The following is an 18,318-nucleotide window of genomic DNA, read 5'->3' on the forward strand; positions in this document are numbered from 1 at the left end:
TTTTTTCTTACTACAACTAAGTTATCAAAATTTATGTGGCCTAATCTTCTATGCCACAACTAACTTTCATCTAATTGTCCTAACATTCAGTGGGACTCATAGTATTCCTTCAGATTATAAACATTTCCATCAGTTCTCTTTCCTTCTGCCACAACTTTACTAGTGTTGTCTTTCTTTATCTAGCAACCGGTTGAGTCAAAGGTGAATTTGTAACCTTTGTCACACATCTGACTCACACTCAACATATTATTTTTGAGGCCTTCCACATAGTATACATCATGTGCCTTCAGTTTTCCATCAATGCTTAGTATTCCTTTTCCCTTTATCTTGATGGAGGAATTGTCTCCAAACCTTCCTGATCCACCATTCTGATCTTCAAGTTTAATGAATTTCCTTTTGTCACTAGTCATATGGTTTGAGCAACCAATATCCACCACCCATAGATTTTTCCTTTCACTATGCAAGGCAGTCTGCACTATGAGACTTGATTCCGCCTTTTCCTTTTCTTTCTCAACCCAAACTGGTTTGATTTCCTTCTTCTTATTAGCTACTATATTCAACTCAGATTCAATTTCCAGTTCATGATTTGGATTTTCCTTCATTTTCTTGATCTTTTTGTTTTTGCATAACTTTGCTATGTGTCCAAATTCTTGACAATTATAGCATTTTATATTTTCATTAATAGGAACATCCTTAAAATTATTGTAGGGTACCAATTTGTTTTTCCTACAATCAAAACTCTTATGTCCATATCCATTGCATTGATAGAAGACAACATTCATATCCCGAAGTGCATTAAATGAATTTCTACTTTCATAATTCATAGAAGGTTTATTGTTTAACCTACAGTCACCTAATATGTACCCAGATTTATTACATCGGTAACAATAACCATGAAATTCTAATACGTATCGGTTGGGTTGTCTTGGTCCTAAATGGAACTACCTCATTGGGTGTCTTCCATTCATGTTGTTGAATCTGGTGAATCCTTCTAGGTCAATTCTGACATTCCTCCTTGGGTCTGCATATATATGCATGAAATGTGGCCTATGTTTCATTCCTGCATACTGGTTTGGATGTTGATTTCCTATAGCATTTGCATATGTCTTTTTGCTGGTATCCTTGCATATAGTGAATGTCTTCTTTTATTTACCTTCAATTGAAGAGGTGAACATTATCTCTTTGTCAGATTTACCTTTGTGGGTTGAACCTTGACCAACTTCAAATCCTAGACCTCTAGTGTCAATGGATTTCTTTTGTTTGCTCAACATCTTATCCAAAGCCTCAATGTTTCCTTCATACTTACTTCTTATTTTTATTTCTTCCTTGCTTTCTTCAAGCTCCTTTTTGAGCTTGATTATTTATGCTTCCAACTCTTGATGTTCCTTTTCTTTCCTTGTCAGATCAAGGGCTGTAGCTTCACCGATCCTCTTAGTTTCTTCCACAAGTAGTTTTAAGTCAGATAAGATTTGATCGGACTCTTCCAGAGACTTCTTCAAGCGATCTTGTTAATCTATTGCAGCAAGCTTAACCCTCTTGAGTTCTCTTCTTATTTTACTCAATTCCTCAAGTGCAATGATAAGTTCACTTTCCAAATCCACTTCAGCATTAATATCCTCTTCTTCCTCATCATCATCAATAGGTCTATCTAGTGCCATGAAAAGATTTACTTTTCTGTCATTCTCATGGTCATCATCTTCTAATCAATCTTCATCATCTATTTTGTCATCCTCAATGGTATATAAGTTGTTTTGGTTCCAATAGCCTCTTCTTGCTGGCTGGTAGTCATTCCTATCTCTGTCTTTGCTAGCAGATCTTCTGAACTCTCTTGAATCATCTCCATCGGCTTCTTTGTGAGGACAAATTGCAGAGAAGTGTCCTACTTTCCCACAGTTGAAGCATTTTAGTGGTAACTTTCCCTTGTACCGACCAGATCCTCTTTTGCACTTCTTGACAAATTTTTCTACTTCAGCACCAGAGTCTTCACTAGATTCCCAATGAGTAATAGCTTCTTTTCTCCTTTTGGTGATGTTGAATGCTACTTCTTTCCTTGTGGAAGTTTCACTGGTTGTTCTCATCTCGTAGGCTGTCAGGGAGCCAAATAGTTCATCCATTGTAAAAGTCTGTAAATCCTTGGCTTCTTCTATGGCTGATACCTTAGTATCATATTTGGGAGTGAGGGATCTAAGTATCTGTTAGGATTAATGATATTCCCAAAGATACTGAGAGGGGGGGGAAATCAATATCTAACTAGTGTACAAAATATTTAACCTTATTAAGTATTTTGCATTCCAAAACAATATACCGATAAATAAGAATTAATGAAGTAAAGAGGAACAATAAAGACAACATAGAAAAACACCATAACACAAGATGTTTAATGAGGAAACCTAGTGTGGGAAAAACCTCGATGGGATTTGTGACCCACAATATTCACTCACTGGCCAATGAATAAATGTAACTTACAATGAGGGCCTACACATGCAAGAAGGCCAACTACCTAGAGCTCACTGCTCAATCTACAAAATATTTTTTATCGCTGATTTACAAAATGGATTATTTAAATCCAATACAATGTACTGCTTCAAATCAACATCAACTATGCCAGGTTCAGTACCGGTTTAAGATCATACTATAGCCATAAACCTTATACAAAACCTACCCTTATTATTCACTCATTCCTATCTCATCTCCTATCTTCTATCCTCTATCATGTCAAAAATATTTACAAGATCTCATACATATATGAGTCTATCACAATATGCTATGTCGGCTTTACAAAAATATATTTACAATTAAATACAATAAACAAAAGTTTATCCCTGTCGACTGGGGTGTCAATATGCATTGTTGCCACTATTGATAAAGTGTCTGTTAGTACCGGTGCCTGCCGGTGGTTTACCAGATGAATGCCAAGTGGTTGCCAAAAGGTTTCCAGTAGGTTGTTGGCAGGTTGCCATCAATGACAACACCATCATTTCTCACTAGAGTGTAGAATGCCAACAATATCCCCCTTTTACATTGATGGTAACACTCATGAGAATAATCCAAAAAGTGAAGTCCAAAAATTTACCAAAAATATGTGCTCCCCCTAAGTAGATGATTTCCTTCTAAATAGTCATTTTTCTTTGTCCACTACTCCCCCTTTGACATTAATGACAAAGGTGGTAAAACATAATTGTCAAATCAGTGCAAAATTTTACCTTAAGGTTGGTAACTGGTTGGTTACAATCTGAAATATATCAGCCAAAGCCAAATTTAAACTTTGCATGAATCTGTTGCTATCATTCATGGTTGCCTCATTTCATTGGATCGTGTCAGTGAGATGATGCATATGCTCCTCCGGTGATCTTTATCCTTGAATTAATTCCTTAGAGATCTCGTTTCTCAGAGAGATAAGGTTATCTAGTTTAGGACTAAGTTTATACTTCACCTCTCTGGCATTTTCTTCGATCCTTGCTTTTTCCTTCTCAAATTTCTCCAACTTTTCCTCAAATCCTTCTATTTCTTGCTCAATAACTGATATAGGTTTGGATGAACCAATGATGTTATCAACTATATCATCAATTTCCTTTTGTACTCTGCTTATTTCCTTTTCAATGTCCTGGGTCAACAGATGTGGCTTGCACGTTTCTCTGTACAATTCCTTATACTCCAAAATTGTTGTATTTAGTGCCAGTAAAAGTGTGTTGATATGCTCAGCGCACTTCTTTATTATCTCCTCAAAGAATTTTAATTTTTCTTTTTCCATTTTCTCTTTGAATGTATCCTCATTTACCTTATCCGCTGTTATTACATTTCCAACAATAAATTTAGACAATGTGTCTAACTATCCTAAAGAATCCTTTACATGATCTACATTGCATTTTCATGCAATCATCTTAAGAATAGGTATTGTATCATCAATTGCCTTGTAGGCCAATGCATTAAAATCAATTATTTTCTTAATTGAGTCCAGAAGTATGTTTGTCACATTAGTAGGTCTGAATTCAGATGTCCAACCAACTGTCTTTATTATTTTAGTGCTTCTAGTGTTAGTAACCAATTTCTTGTATCAACCTCTAGTGGATCAGTCTGAGTTTGTGTTTCAACCTGTTGTGGTTTGGGTTTCTCAATGATTGTCAATTTTACTATCTCAACATGTACCTGTGCCTATGCCGGTTGCTCTGTTGGTTTTTCTATGTTATCAACTGTTGGTATCTTTGTCTCTGTCGGTTTCACAGTGCTAGCATCTAAACTACCAGTATTCATTCCACTGTCCAAAGGTTTCTCTGTATGCACTGTTTGCTTTATATGCATTTCAACCTCAAAATTTTCTATCGGTTGCTTAGCAATGTTTCCACTGCCAGGAATATCATCTTGTACCTCTATGTTGTCCTTATCCACAATAATGTTCACTTCCTAAGTATCAACATTCATGGTAAATAGAATTTCTAATTTAGGGTTAGTGTCATCATGTGTTATGCCCACATTTTCAGTAGCCAGTGTATCAGCAGTGTGTACTAGTGTGGTATCCAAGGGTGGTGGTAAGTTGTCAGTTATTTTGATGTTTGGTATTCCACCAATTTTACCTTTCCCTTTGTCCTTGTCCTTTTGATAGACTTTGAATTTTTTCTTGGGTCGGTTCAATTCTTCCTGTTTTTCTTTTTCTACAAAATAGGTATCCCATTTGTCAGTTGTTTCCTCTGCAATTTCATTTACACTACAAGCCATTAAGCTCACTTGCCGGTGACCACTAGCAAAAATCGATCTGTTAGCTTCACAAATTAATTCGTCAATCTCCTCTTTTGAGTTTACTGGATGCACAACTAGAATTTTTTCAACCTTAAGTTTCTTGTCCAACTCCATTACTGCAATCCTTTTTGCATCTAATCTTCTATACAGATCATTTGGCAAGCCATCTACAACTTCAATTAGCACTTTCTTGTAAATGTCCAGATGTAGAATAATACTATTTTCAACACTTTCCTTTTTCAAAATCAGTGAATGTGTTGTACAACTTTCTCGTATTAGCCAAGTTACCGTCATGAGTGATTTCATTTAGTAAATTATCCACAGGTGGTATCACCTATTTCTGTTTCTTCTTGGGTGTCAACTTCTTTGCTAGTTGTCTTAGCACTTGTTGCTTCTTTCTCACAGTTCTTGTTTTCTTGGGTGGAGGAGAGGGTACCAGTGAAGTTTTTCTCTTCCTATCAACTCTCTTAAACTCAACAGGTATCACACTATTAGATGATGTGCCAACCGGTGAGATATGTGCCTCTGGTTGCAATCCTACCAGTTCACTTTCCTTTATTCCAATAAGGTTCATGATATTTTCTTTTATTTCCTTTACTTGTTTTGATGCACTCCTTATGTATTTTTCTCTTTTCTTCCTTTGTTTCATTGTTTGTACATCACTCTCAATTGTTTTTGCACTACCAAAAACTTTTTTCGTTGGTTCTCTAGGTCCTTCTAATAGGGATTTAGCATAAGTCTCAATAATATTCACATCAGTCTCATACCCCATTTTAGTTACCCATACAGTTCTAGGAAGAACTGCTTCCATCCATATTTCATATTTCTTAATCACAAAGCAAATTTCTTTATCATATTTATCTACTATACTTTGTGGTAGTCTCTATGTTGTTTTCATTTTGGCTTGGAAAGCTTTAAAATATTTAGATATATTGTTTTCCCTAGTGGTACCCATGTTGTTGAATGCTTCTTGTAATTATTTTCCTACTGGTATGTCATAGCCAAAGTCTTTCTGTCCAATACTAGGAATTTGTTTTGAAAAATACAACATAAGGCATACCAAAAGATTACCAAAACGAAATGTCCCTTTCTTGTCACCTTTTATCTTTTTCAAATTATCAACTAGTTCATCCTTCAACCATTCACATACATCTATTTTTGCATCATTATTTACCATATCATAAGCACTTTTAATGCAAAGAATAGAAACATAGTTAAGGTTGTTTGCATGTGTGGTCTTATAGCCTAAAATCATACTTATGAATCTCACATTGATATCCTTGATGTCATTTACTCTCAGAGATCTACTATCAGATGTTTCTCTTGTTAAGGTCATGACTGTGTTGTTAGGTATCTTCTTTGTCTTGTCTTGTCTACTGCCAGTAGAGGGTAAACCTATCACTGCACTAATTGCTTGCTGAGTCAATTTGCAGATTGAATCTAACCAAATAAATTCTCCATGTGCCCTACTTAGCACAATTCTCACTACCTCCTCTAAAAATTCAGGGATGTTCAAGATTTCTACAAAACCTAAGGTCTCAATAACCTTGTTCTTGAGTTTGACATTTCCATTTCCATAACAAATTATGGTATTAAACATCTTTAATATTTCCATAGAACCTAATTATTCAATATTACAGTGAATATAAATTCTAGGGTCTTCAGCATAAGATACACCTTTAGGAATTTTTGAGAATGCGCCTATGGAATCATCTTGCTTAACTATCTCAGGAATAATTTTGAAAACGAGCCTAGGGCATTTTACAATTTTCACAACAGTAGGGTTTTCAATAAATTCGGGAGCAGAAGAAGAAGCCATTTGAAAAATATCTTAAGATGCATCATAATGTTTGAGTCCTTTAAAGAAATCGCTTCACTTCTTCACCTTGAATGCCTTCGCTCAGATTTTCTCACTCACTGCTAGTTTGAAAGCTTGGTGAATCAAAAAATGAAGAAAAACCGATGATTTATAATCAAATTTCATTCAACAACCGTAATAAATGCTCACCGGTTAAGTGAAAACTTAACACATCTACCGGTAAAGAAGAAATCTATCTTCTTACTATCTACCAAGGGTAATATGCATGATATTCAACTTGCTGCAATACCCCCAAAGGGTTACTTCTCAGTTGGATGAATAATTTCCTACCGATGGAGTAATACTCTTTTCTATCGGTGAAGAAATAGTCTCATCAACATTCTGATCTGTCTTTCTAATCCATTGTTTTGAAAATTCTTGCTTTACCTCATCAACCTTTTCTTTGCCTTTCAAACTGGGTCCTTTATTGTTTGCTGGTGAAGTTTTACTTCTTTAAAATTTTGCAATATGTCCATTCTTGTTACAAGCATAACATGTCATATTATTCTTCTGAATAGCCTTTCCATATCCTATGCTAGTTTGTGTTCTGCATTGATTAGATAAGTGCCCAAATCTTCCACAAACATAACATCTTACATTCATTCTACTGTTTTTTGAATTGTAACTAACTTTGTTGCATTTGGAACATTGACCAGTGGGTGCATTAATGTTCTGATTGTTTCTAAATCTACACTGATTTTCTCTATGACCAAACTTGTTACAGTTAAAGCATTTCCCATTAAATTTTTAAGAATTAGGTTGTCTTACCAGTGTTAGGTCCCGTAGGCAACTAAGAGGGGGGGTTAATCAGTTGTCTATTAGTTTAACTTAAATATAACTTAACCAAACTTAGTGCATAAAACCGGTAAACCAAACTTTAATGCTGGTAGATAGTTTAGTAGTTAATAACAGTACAGGTAAAGTTTAATGCATGAAATAGAAAGACAAATAACACACAACACAATTATTTGTACGTTGAAATCCTGTAAAGGGAAAAACCACAGTGGGAAACCTTACCCACAATTAGATGATACTACTGCACATAGTATGTGTGTACAAATGGGGTCTGGACATGTAGAAAGGCCAACTGCCTAGAGCTCACTTCTCAATCACAAAATGGGAGTCACGGTGACTATAATTGGATGGTTAAATCTAATGATAATGTATTGCTCAAAATAGCATCTTCATATGCTAGATTCAATACCGGTTAAGCTTTGATTTTCCTTCTTCAAAAGCCTCCTTGAATCTTGAATGATGTCTGCATGTATAGCTCTGCTTGTCTTTGCATGTACCCTATTATATTCCTCTTCACACACTCACATTAATCTCATAAATGAGATCTTACATATATACCAAAACCTAAGACCAAATGTATAGGTCGGCTCACTAAGATATTAGAATTAAATCAATTACAAATGAATCAATATGTGATGCATGATTTTGGTTGAATACATTTACAACAATAACAAATCATTTCCATAACGTACCATGCTGATTTGGATAGATAATTCTTGTCAGTCCATAACCTAGACCTATTTGTCAGTAACAACAAATATGCAAAATCGATTGTACCAATAATCAAATCACCAAAACCAAGTGTCCAAACAATGTCTTCAACATAACCAAGGAATTTCTAGATGATAACAGATCATTCTCAGTGTCGATGAACAATATAACCTATCAGTGAACCAAATACTGGTGACTGTGCATAGGTCACTGAACATGCCGGTGAACATAACCAAGATCTCCACAAGGATAAGTGTTCTCAGGTGTCGACAAGTGTTGACATCAATGACAAAACCAATCCAACACATCCATAATACTAGCAATCTCCTCCTTTGGCATTGATGGCTACACAAGATGGAAAAACCATCTAAGTGCCAAAGCAGAAATGCCAAAAACCAAAAACCAACATTCTCCCAAAGAGATCATCAAAATACATATATAGAGAGTAACAATCTCTCTCCAATGAATGATCTCTCCCAAAAAGATAATGTGTTTTTCCATAGATATCTCTCCCCCTTTGACATCAAATGCCAAAGAAATACAAAACCAAATACAATCAGTTCATAGAACTTGTTACAAATAGCAATTGTTATAATCAAATTTATTCAATCTACCTCCCCTGAGAAGTAGCTCTCCTTCATCAAAGTCAGAAAAAGATTTCTCTGTTAATTCCGTCAGTCTGACTCCATGCTTGAATTGTCTAAGTTTCTACTGGTGAGGGTATAACTCCAAACTATTCTTTGAGATATTCAAAAGTTTCCTTAGGCAAAGGCTTAGTAAAGATATCTGCAATCTACTCTTTAGTATTCACATAAGCCAATTTCGCTTCTTTTGCTTCAATGTTCTCTTTCAAAAAATTAGATTTGATAGAAACATGTTTAGTTTTAGAGTGAAATACCAGATTCTTTGATATATCAACTGCTGCCATATTATCACAGTAAATGATTATAGGTTCTTTGCATTTTACCTTTATGTCCTTCAACATTTACTTAATCCATAATACCTATGTACAATTAGTTGCTGCTATAATAGATTCTGATTCTACTGTTGATAAAGATGTACAACTTTTTTTCTTGCTCAACCACGAAATTAGTCTGCTGCCAAGAAAAAATGCTCCATCAGTGGTGTTTTTTCTGTCATCTACATCTACTTCCCAATTTGCATCTGTGTATGCACATAAATAAAAAATTTCATCTTTAGGATACCATAAACCAAGATTTGTTGTGCCTTGTAGATACCAAACAATCCTTTTCATTGCTCATTCATGATTTTCCTTAGGATTACTCTAAAATCTTGAAAGAATACATATTGCATTCATAATATCAGGTCTTATTTGTGTCAAATACAGTAAACATCCTATCATAGATGTGTATCTTATCATATTAACAGGTGTTGATTCATCCTTTAATGATAGTTTATCAGTTGTAGTCATAGGTGTGCTTACCAGTTTAGAGTTTTCCATGCCAAATTTCTTAAGTAATTCCTTAAAGTACTTTGATTGATTTATGAATATACCTTTATTAGTCTATGAAATCTACAATCCTAAAAAGAATTTTATCTCTCCAATCATAGATATTTCAAATTCTTCCCGCATCTTATTAGAAAAGTCTTTACCCAATCCATCTTCTCCTCAAAAAATGTTATCATCAACAAAAACTTCAATAAACAAGATGTCATCATTAGTCACTTTGTAATATAAGTTGTTGTCATCATTATCTTTAGTGAAACCAAGCTTCAAAAGATATTTGTCCAATCTAGCATACCAAGCTCTAGGAGCTTGCTTTAATCCATATAAAGCTTTCCTTAACCTTGAAACCATATCTTTATCATTTGTTAAAGAAAATCCATCAGGTTTTTCAATCTAAACTTCCTATTCATGATCACCATTTAGAAATGCACATTTAACATCTATTTGATATACTTTATAGTTGTTGTGTGCTCCAAAAGCTAAGAATAGTTTGTCTGCCTCAATTCTAGCTACCGGTGCAAAGGTTTCATTATAATCAATTCCTTATTTTTGTGAAAATCCCTTACACGGTAATCTTGCTTTGTTTCTGATTATCTTACCATATTCATTAAGTTTATTTTTGAATACCCATTTAGTTTCAATTACATTTTTGTTTTTAGGCCGGGGAACCAATGTCCATGTGTTATTCTTTTCAATTTGTTCCAATTCATCTTCCATAGCCTTAAACCAATGTTTATCTTCACATGCCTTATTAATAGTTGCTAGTTCAATTTGAGAAATTAGACATACCTCTTGATTTTCTAGTGTTCCTCTAGTCATAACTCCTTGATACTTATTCCCAATTATCTGACTTTTAGAGTGATTCAATCTTACATACTTGGGTGTATTCACTTGTTGCTGCTCTTCAGTCATTGTGGAATTCTCAGATGATTCTGGTGTGACTGGATCAACATTTTGTATAGGTGTACTCATAGTAGGTTCATTTGTGATTATCTCAACTGTCAGTTCAAAGTCTATAGATCTTCTAAACTATTCATCAATCTTCACATTTGCACTTTCAATGATTTTCTATAATCTCTTATTAAAACATCTATATGTCTTGCTCTTAGATGAATAACCAAGAAATATTCCTTCGTCACTTCTAGGATCAAATTTGCCAATATAATCATCTCTCCTAATATAACATTTGTTTCCAAATATTCTGAAATATTTAAGAGTAGGAGTATTACCAAACCATAGTTCATGAGGGGTCTTACTGGTTTCACCTTTGATGTGAACTTTGTTGAATGTATAAACAACTGTATTAACTGCTTCTCTCCAATACAAATGAAGTAGGTTTGGTTCTGATATCATGCTTCTAGCTTCATCCAAAATAGTTATGTTCTTCCTTTCCACAACTCCATTTTGTTGGGGTGTCCTAGGTGCTGATAATTGTCTTTTGATTCCATTCACTTCATAGAGTGTATTAAATTCCTTAGATGTGAATTCACCTCCTTGATCTGATCTCAAACATTTGATTTTCATACCAGTTTCATTCTCTACAATGACCTTGAATAGTTTGAATTTACCAAAAGCTTCTAATTTCTCCCTGAGAAAAGTAACCCAACACATTCTAGAATAATCATCAATGATTAGCATGAAATATCTATCTCCTTGTAAACTTCTAGTTCTTGCTGGACCACATAAATCAGTGTGAATTAAGTCAAGAACATTATTGGATTTCTCTGGAATACCCTTAAAAGTTTCTCTAACTTGTTTTCCAAATTGACATTCCTTACATACCGGATTGTGAGGTTTAACAATCTTAGGTAAATCTCTTACTTCGTTAGTTGTACTAATTTTCACAATGCAATCAAAATTTACATGACATGGTCTATTATGCCATAACCAACTTTCATCAATATGTGCAATCAAGCATGTCTTCTCATTGTTATTCAAATGAAAGATATTACCTCTAGTTTGATTACTGGTTGCAATTTCCAAACCATTTCTATTCATGATTTTGCATTTACCATTCTTGAATTGTAATTGAAATCCCTTTTCAACTAATTGACCAACACTCAAAAGATTATGCTTCAAACCTTCAACATAGTAAACATTAGCAGTATTGTGCTTACCATCAAAAGATATAGTGCGTTTTCCTCTAATCAAACAAGCTTTGTCATCTCCAAATCTTACTAGACCTCCATTGTATTCCTAAAAGGTTAAGAATTTACTCTTGTCACCAGTTATATGATGTGAACATCCGGAATCAATGATCCATTCACCCTTTTCTTCAATTTTAGCTGCCAGGGCTTGCTCTACCAATTGAACAGTAGGTGCTGGTTGATCTTCTATTATAGCAACAAAAGCCCATCCATTGTCTGTCGGTTCCTCATCAGAATCATCAGTAAGTCCTTCATTAGCATAGTAACATGATTTGTCTCTATTCTTCTTAAATCTGTACCTTTGATATTCAGGGTTAGGCTTATATGTTCTTTTAGCTACCTCTTTCAATCTTGCATGTCGATCAGGACACCTAGATGCCATATGACCAATTTTATTATAGTTAAAGCATTTGAATGGTGCTTTACCTTCATACTTACTTCTAATTGGACCTTTAGGCATTTTCCTTGCAATTAGTGCTTCAAGCTCTTCCAATTCTTCATTCTCCCTTCTGATTTCTTCAAGTTCTCTTGCATAAAATGCTTTCCAATCAGATTTTTCAGATGATGATGATGATGATGCCTTGAAAGCTAAATCTGTCTTAATTGTAGCAATAGGATCAAATTCCTCACGTTCAAAAGGTAAAGGTTTTCCAACAAAAGTGTCTCTAGATACTGATGCATTAGGCATTGTTCTTAATTCATTTATAGCAATTACTTTCATTTTATATGCTGGTGGAAAATCTCTTAAAACTTTAGATACAATTTCATCTTCACTTAAGGATCCTCCACAACATTGTATACCCAAAACAATTTCATTTACTCTTTCCATAAAAGTAGAAATCCTTTCATCTTCTTCCATTTTCAGATTTTCATACCTAACCTAGAAGCATTCCAACTTTGCAATTTTGACTATGGTATCACCTTCATTCAATGTTTCCAATTTGTCCCAAATAGCTTTAGTAGTAGATCGATCTGATAATCCCATGATTTGCTGATTTGACAATGCGCTCAAAAGTGCTTCTCTTGCTTTGTAATCATTTTTTTCATCTTTAGCCAACGTTGGTGGATTTGGTTGATCTTGAGTAGGACCAACATAGACATTATTTGTAACATCCCATATGTCTTTTCCAATGCAATTTAGATGTGTCTCCATTCTAATTTTCCATATACCATAACTTGGTTCCATCAAGCTTCAAACTGTCCTTCCTAAAATAGTTAGTAGACATAGGATCTCCTCAAGCTATTAAACTTCTGCAAAAAGAGGACTAAGCTCTGATACCAATTGTTAGGTCCTGGAGGCAACTGAGAGGGGGGTGAATCAGTTGTCTATTATTTTAACTCAAATATGACTTAACCAAACTTAGTGCATAAAATCGGTAAACCAAACTTTAATGTCAATAGACAGTTTAGCAGTTAATAACAGTACGGGTAAAGTTTAATGCATGAAATAGAAAGACAATAACACATAACACAGTTATTTGTACATGGAAACCCTATAAGGGGAAAAACCATGGTGGGAAACCTTACCCACAATTAGATGATACTACTGCAAATAGTATGTGTGTACAAATGGGGTATACACATGCAGAAAGGCCAACTACCTAGAGCTCATTGCTCAATCACAAAATGGGAGGCACCCTAACTACAATTGGATGGTTAAATCCAATGATAATGTACTGCTCAAAATAGCATCTTCATATGTTGGACTACAATTGGATGGTTAAATCTAATGCTAATGTACTGCTCAAAATAACATCTTCATATGCTAAATTTAGTACCGGTTAAGCTCTGATTTGCCTTCTTCAAAAGCCTCCTTGAATCTTGAATGATGTATGCATGTATAGCTCTACTTGTATTTACATATACCTTATTATATTCCTCTTCACATACTCACATTAATCTCATAAATGAGATCTTACATATATACCCAACCCTAAGACCAAATGTGTAGGTCAGCTCACTAAGATATTACAATTAAATCAATTATAAATGAATCAATATGTGATGCATGATGTCAGCTCAATGCATTTACAACAATAAAAAATCATCTCCATAATGTGTTGTGCTGATCTGGATTGATAATTTTTTCTAGTCCATAACCTAGACCTATTTTCTGGTAACAACAAATATCCAAACTCGATTGTACCAATAATCAAATCTCCAAAACCAAGTGTCCAAAAAATGTCTTCAACATAACCAAGTAATCTCTAGATGATAACAAATCATTCGCAGTGCCCATGAAATATATAACCTGTCGGTAAACCAGATACCGGTGACTGTGCATAAGTCACTGAACATGCCGGTGAACATAACCAAAGATCTCCACAAGGATAAGTGCTCAAGTGTTGACATCAATGACAAAACCAATGTAACACATCCATAATACAAACAACCGGTTTATTATGATCATGATTGTTTGCAGTTCCAGAACTTTCACCAATTTCAAATCCAAGTCCATTAGTATCTCCATTAGGTTTCTAATTTTTAGCATATCATCAAGTTCTTCTGAACTTTTCTTGAATTTCTCTTTATGTTGATTTGCAGTAGCCAACTCATTTTCCAGAATTCCCATTTGCCTCATAAGTTCAGTTTTATCATGTTGCATGTGAATCAGATCTGTCTTTAGTATATCATTTTCATGACTAAGTCTTAGATTTTCATTACCAGCATCATTGGGTCTCCTAGTCAAGTCATCTTCATTCTTCTTCCTATCTTCAATGTCTTTACAAAATCTCATAGTCATATCTTGCATTTCATTCCTTAAAGTCATGTTTTCTTGCCTCATCTTGTTCACAAGTTCATTAAGAGTTTCCTTTTCATTATTGTCATTCTACATCTTCTCATGAAGTTCTTTTCTCTTATTTCTAGCAATAGTAAGATTCTCTTGAAGTCCTTGAATGAATTCCTGTGCAGTCCTCTAATCATCTTCAAGTTTGATATTCTTCAACTTCTCTAAATCATAGTCTACAACAGCTCCTTCCAATTGCTTTCTTAAGTTCTCCATCTGTACTAGTGTCAGCATCTTCCTTAAGCTGTTAGGCTTTTGAAAATAGAGGACCAAGCTCAAATACCAATTGTTAGGATTAATGATAGTCCCAAAGATACTGAGGGGGGGGTTGAATTAGTATCTAACTGATGTACAAAATATTTCACCTTATTAAGTATTTTGCATTCCAAAACAATGTACCTGTAAATAAGAATTAATGTAGTAAAGAGGAACAATAAAGACAACATAGAAAACACACCATAACACAAAATGTTTAATGAGGAAACCCAGTGTGGGAAAAACCTCGATGGTATTTGTGACCCACAATATTCACTCACTGGCCAATGAATAAATATTACTTACAATGAGGGGCCTGCACATGCAGGAAGGCCAACTGCCTAGAGCTCACTTCTCAATCTACAAAATATAAGTCTCACTGACTTATGAAATGGATTATGAAAAAACCAATACAATGTACTACTTCAAATTAGCATCAACTATGTCAGGTTTAGTACCGGTTTAAGCTTATACTATAACCATAAACCTTATATTAAATCTACTCTTATTATTCACTCATTCCTATCTCATCTCCTATCTTCTATCCTCTATCATGTCAAAATGATTTACAAGATCTCATACATATATGAGTCTATTAAAATATGCCATGCTGGCTTTACAAAAAGATATTTACAATTAAATACAATAAACAAAAGTTTATTCCTGTCGGTTGGGGTGTTGGTATGCATTGTTGCCACTACTGGTGAAGTGTCTCTCGGTGCTGGTTCCTGTTGGTGGTTTACCAGATGAATGTCAAGTGGTTGCTAGAAGGTTGCCAGTAGGTTGCTGGTAGGTTACCATCAATGACAACACCATAATTTCTCACTAGAGTGTAGAATGCCAACAATATCTTTTTCACAAGAATCTAATCTGCGATTTCTTCTCCATGTCCTCTAATAGTATTCACAATTTCATCAAATATGTGAAGATAGTCTTTAATCTTTTCATCATTTTTCATCTTGATGCTTTCAAGTTGGCTCCTCAGCATTTGCAGCTTGGCTTCCTTGACCTTTGCATCTCCCTCAAACAACATCAGCAATTTGTCCCATGTCTCCTTTGCTGAAACATAGTGCATGACTTTGACAAATTCATTATTTGGATAGTCCACTCAAGATGGCATGTTTTGCCTTTGCATTATTCTCATACTCCCTTTTTGCATCTAGATCAGTGGGAGGAGTATTGGGGATGACACACCCGTTCTCGATCGACATCCACACATAAAAACCAAGAGATGAAATATAGGTCTCCATTCTTCTGCTCTAGAAGGCATAGTTGGATCCATCAAACATGGGGGCTTTTGAGGAAGCAAACTCACTTCTTGCCATTGTGCTCAAAGTCCAGAATCTAGCCAAGGTTTAAAGATAATGGGGAACCTTTCTTTGATACCAATTGTTGAGCACATAATACCACTGAGAGGGGGGTGAATCAGTGGTTTCCAACTTTTTGTCTTTACCAATCTTCTTTCAATTAATCAATTAACTCCTTAGCCACTAAATAGTCATACCGGTAAGGAAAGAGAGAAAAACAAAAAGATCATTCACACACAACAGATTTGAAACACTAGATTTACGAGGAAAACCCAATATGGGAAAAAACCTCGGTTGGAAGAGTTGCTAGAGACTACTGCTCCAATCCATCCTTATTGGTAAAATTCCAACTTACAAAGATTTTGGGCACCAACCCAATGAGTACCAACCCAAGGAAAACCAACCCCTACACCAAGCTTCAACTTGGCGATGTATATTGAAATACTATTCTAATACTATTAAGGTTTCTTGCTACAAATGAATTCTACAACTCTTTGAGTCAAATGACTTTCTGTTATCTATCTCTCCCTTTCACATATAGTCTCTCTCAACACATTGTATCACACTGGGATGTTGTCTACTCCTCCATACTTTGCCGGTCAAGTTCAACTACCTGACTATGATAGTGCTGGTAGAATAGAATCCTCTCACTAGTTTCCTTCCTCTCTCTCACTCTACAACTTCCTCAAATCTCCTTCTTTAGTTTTCTCCTTGCTTCCTCTCTCTTCTCTTCACCCCACAATCTTCACTGCATCACCTTCTTTTGTCCAGAGCTCTCATCTCTTATTGGATGATTTCCCACCAAAATGCAATTCAAAATTTTGACGGTTAGGGTTTCCTCACCATCTATGAGGAAAACCAAATCCAATCAGATCCTACACGATCTGATCACCTTGATGTCCATTTATTCATCTTTGCCATTTCTGTGCCTTTTAAAACACATTTTCCAGATAAGGAAAATATGATCCATTATATCGATCTACATCTGTCAAACTACTATTAATATCTCTGTTGTTTCCTTCTTGAGGTATTCTTTCAATTTGATATTCTCTAGGATTCTTGAATGAGAGATGAGAGCCTGAATTTATAGAAAATTTAGAAAGAAACCAATGGCCGAGATCAAATGATGATGAGCAGTCAAGATTTTCCAAGAGGAAGCACAATCTAGGTGAATTGATGTGATTGGATGCTTTCTCAATTTTAAAGGAAATTGAACTAAAATTAGAAAAAAATTGATTTATTCTGTATTTCATTCAATTTTAATATTTAAATGTTTTAATTGCTTTCTTTGAGATTATTTATCAATTTTTAATTTGTTTTTCAAGATCATCTCCAATTGATTTCTTTTCTCAATTTTTAATTCTTTTTTTCAAATTAATTCCTCTTTTTGATGATTTAATGGAAAATTGATTTATTTAATTAAATATTCTAGGATATTCAATAAAATAAATAGGATAATTGAAAAAACATGATACAGGATGGCATTTCACGGAGCCCTGGTGCGAGCTAGGGCCTGCATGCCCTAGCTTGCTTCGCCTGCCATTTGCGCACGTTGGTGGCTGTTCTCTGCTCACGGGGGGGGGTTTGTGTTTGCAGGGGTCTGGAGGGGGTTTGATCTCTTCCTGTATGTGGCTGGGCATTTTTCTGGCCGATATCTGGTGCGTGGGTCTCTTGGTCAGTGGGTGCGTGGCGGTTTGGGCATTTGGGCCGACTGCTTTGCTTCTCTCCTTCTGCTATTTGGTGCTTGGGTTCATTTTGCCATGGAGAATTAGGGTCTTGCTTCTTCCCTGGATCTAGAGATGGTTGGTCCATCCTCTTTATTGAATGCCAATAACAAGGATCAGATTGAGTTTCCTCTTTCTGGAGAGGGCACCTCCTCGTCAAAAGGGGCATTTCGAATTAAAAAAGTAAATGGATGTTTGGAGAGATCGAAAGATAGACCGGTTTTGGTTATTCAGCCTGAGCAGGTTTCGGAGGATGTTGACTACTGGTGCAGACATGCTCTTATTTGCAAATTTTTGGGCCTTTGACTTTCTCTCCCTGTGTTGGAGTCCTAGGCACGTCAAGTTTGGAACCCTGAAGGAGATTTGGAGATTCTTTTAGCAGCAAACAACTATTTCCTGGTTATTTTTTCAAGCATGTCAGACAGGAATAGGGCTTTTGAAGGGCGCCCTTATTTCTTTAACCAGGTTGGGCTCTTCATCAAGCCTTGGCATATGGGCTTCAACTCTACTGAGGAGATCCCTTCGCGGGTG

Source organism: Cryptomeria japonica, chromosome 10 (genome assembly GCF_030272615.1).
Source record: "Cryptomeria japonica chromosome 10, Sugi_1.0, whole genome shotgun sequence".
Classification (NCBI taxonomy): domain Eukaryota; kingdom Viridiplantae; phylum Streptophyta; class Pinopsida; order Cupressales; family Cupressaceae; genus Cryptomeria; species Cryptomeria japonica.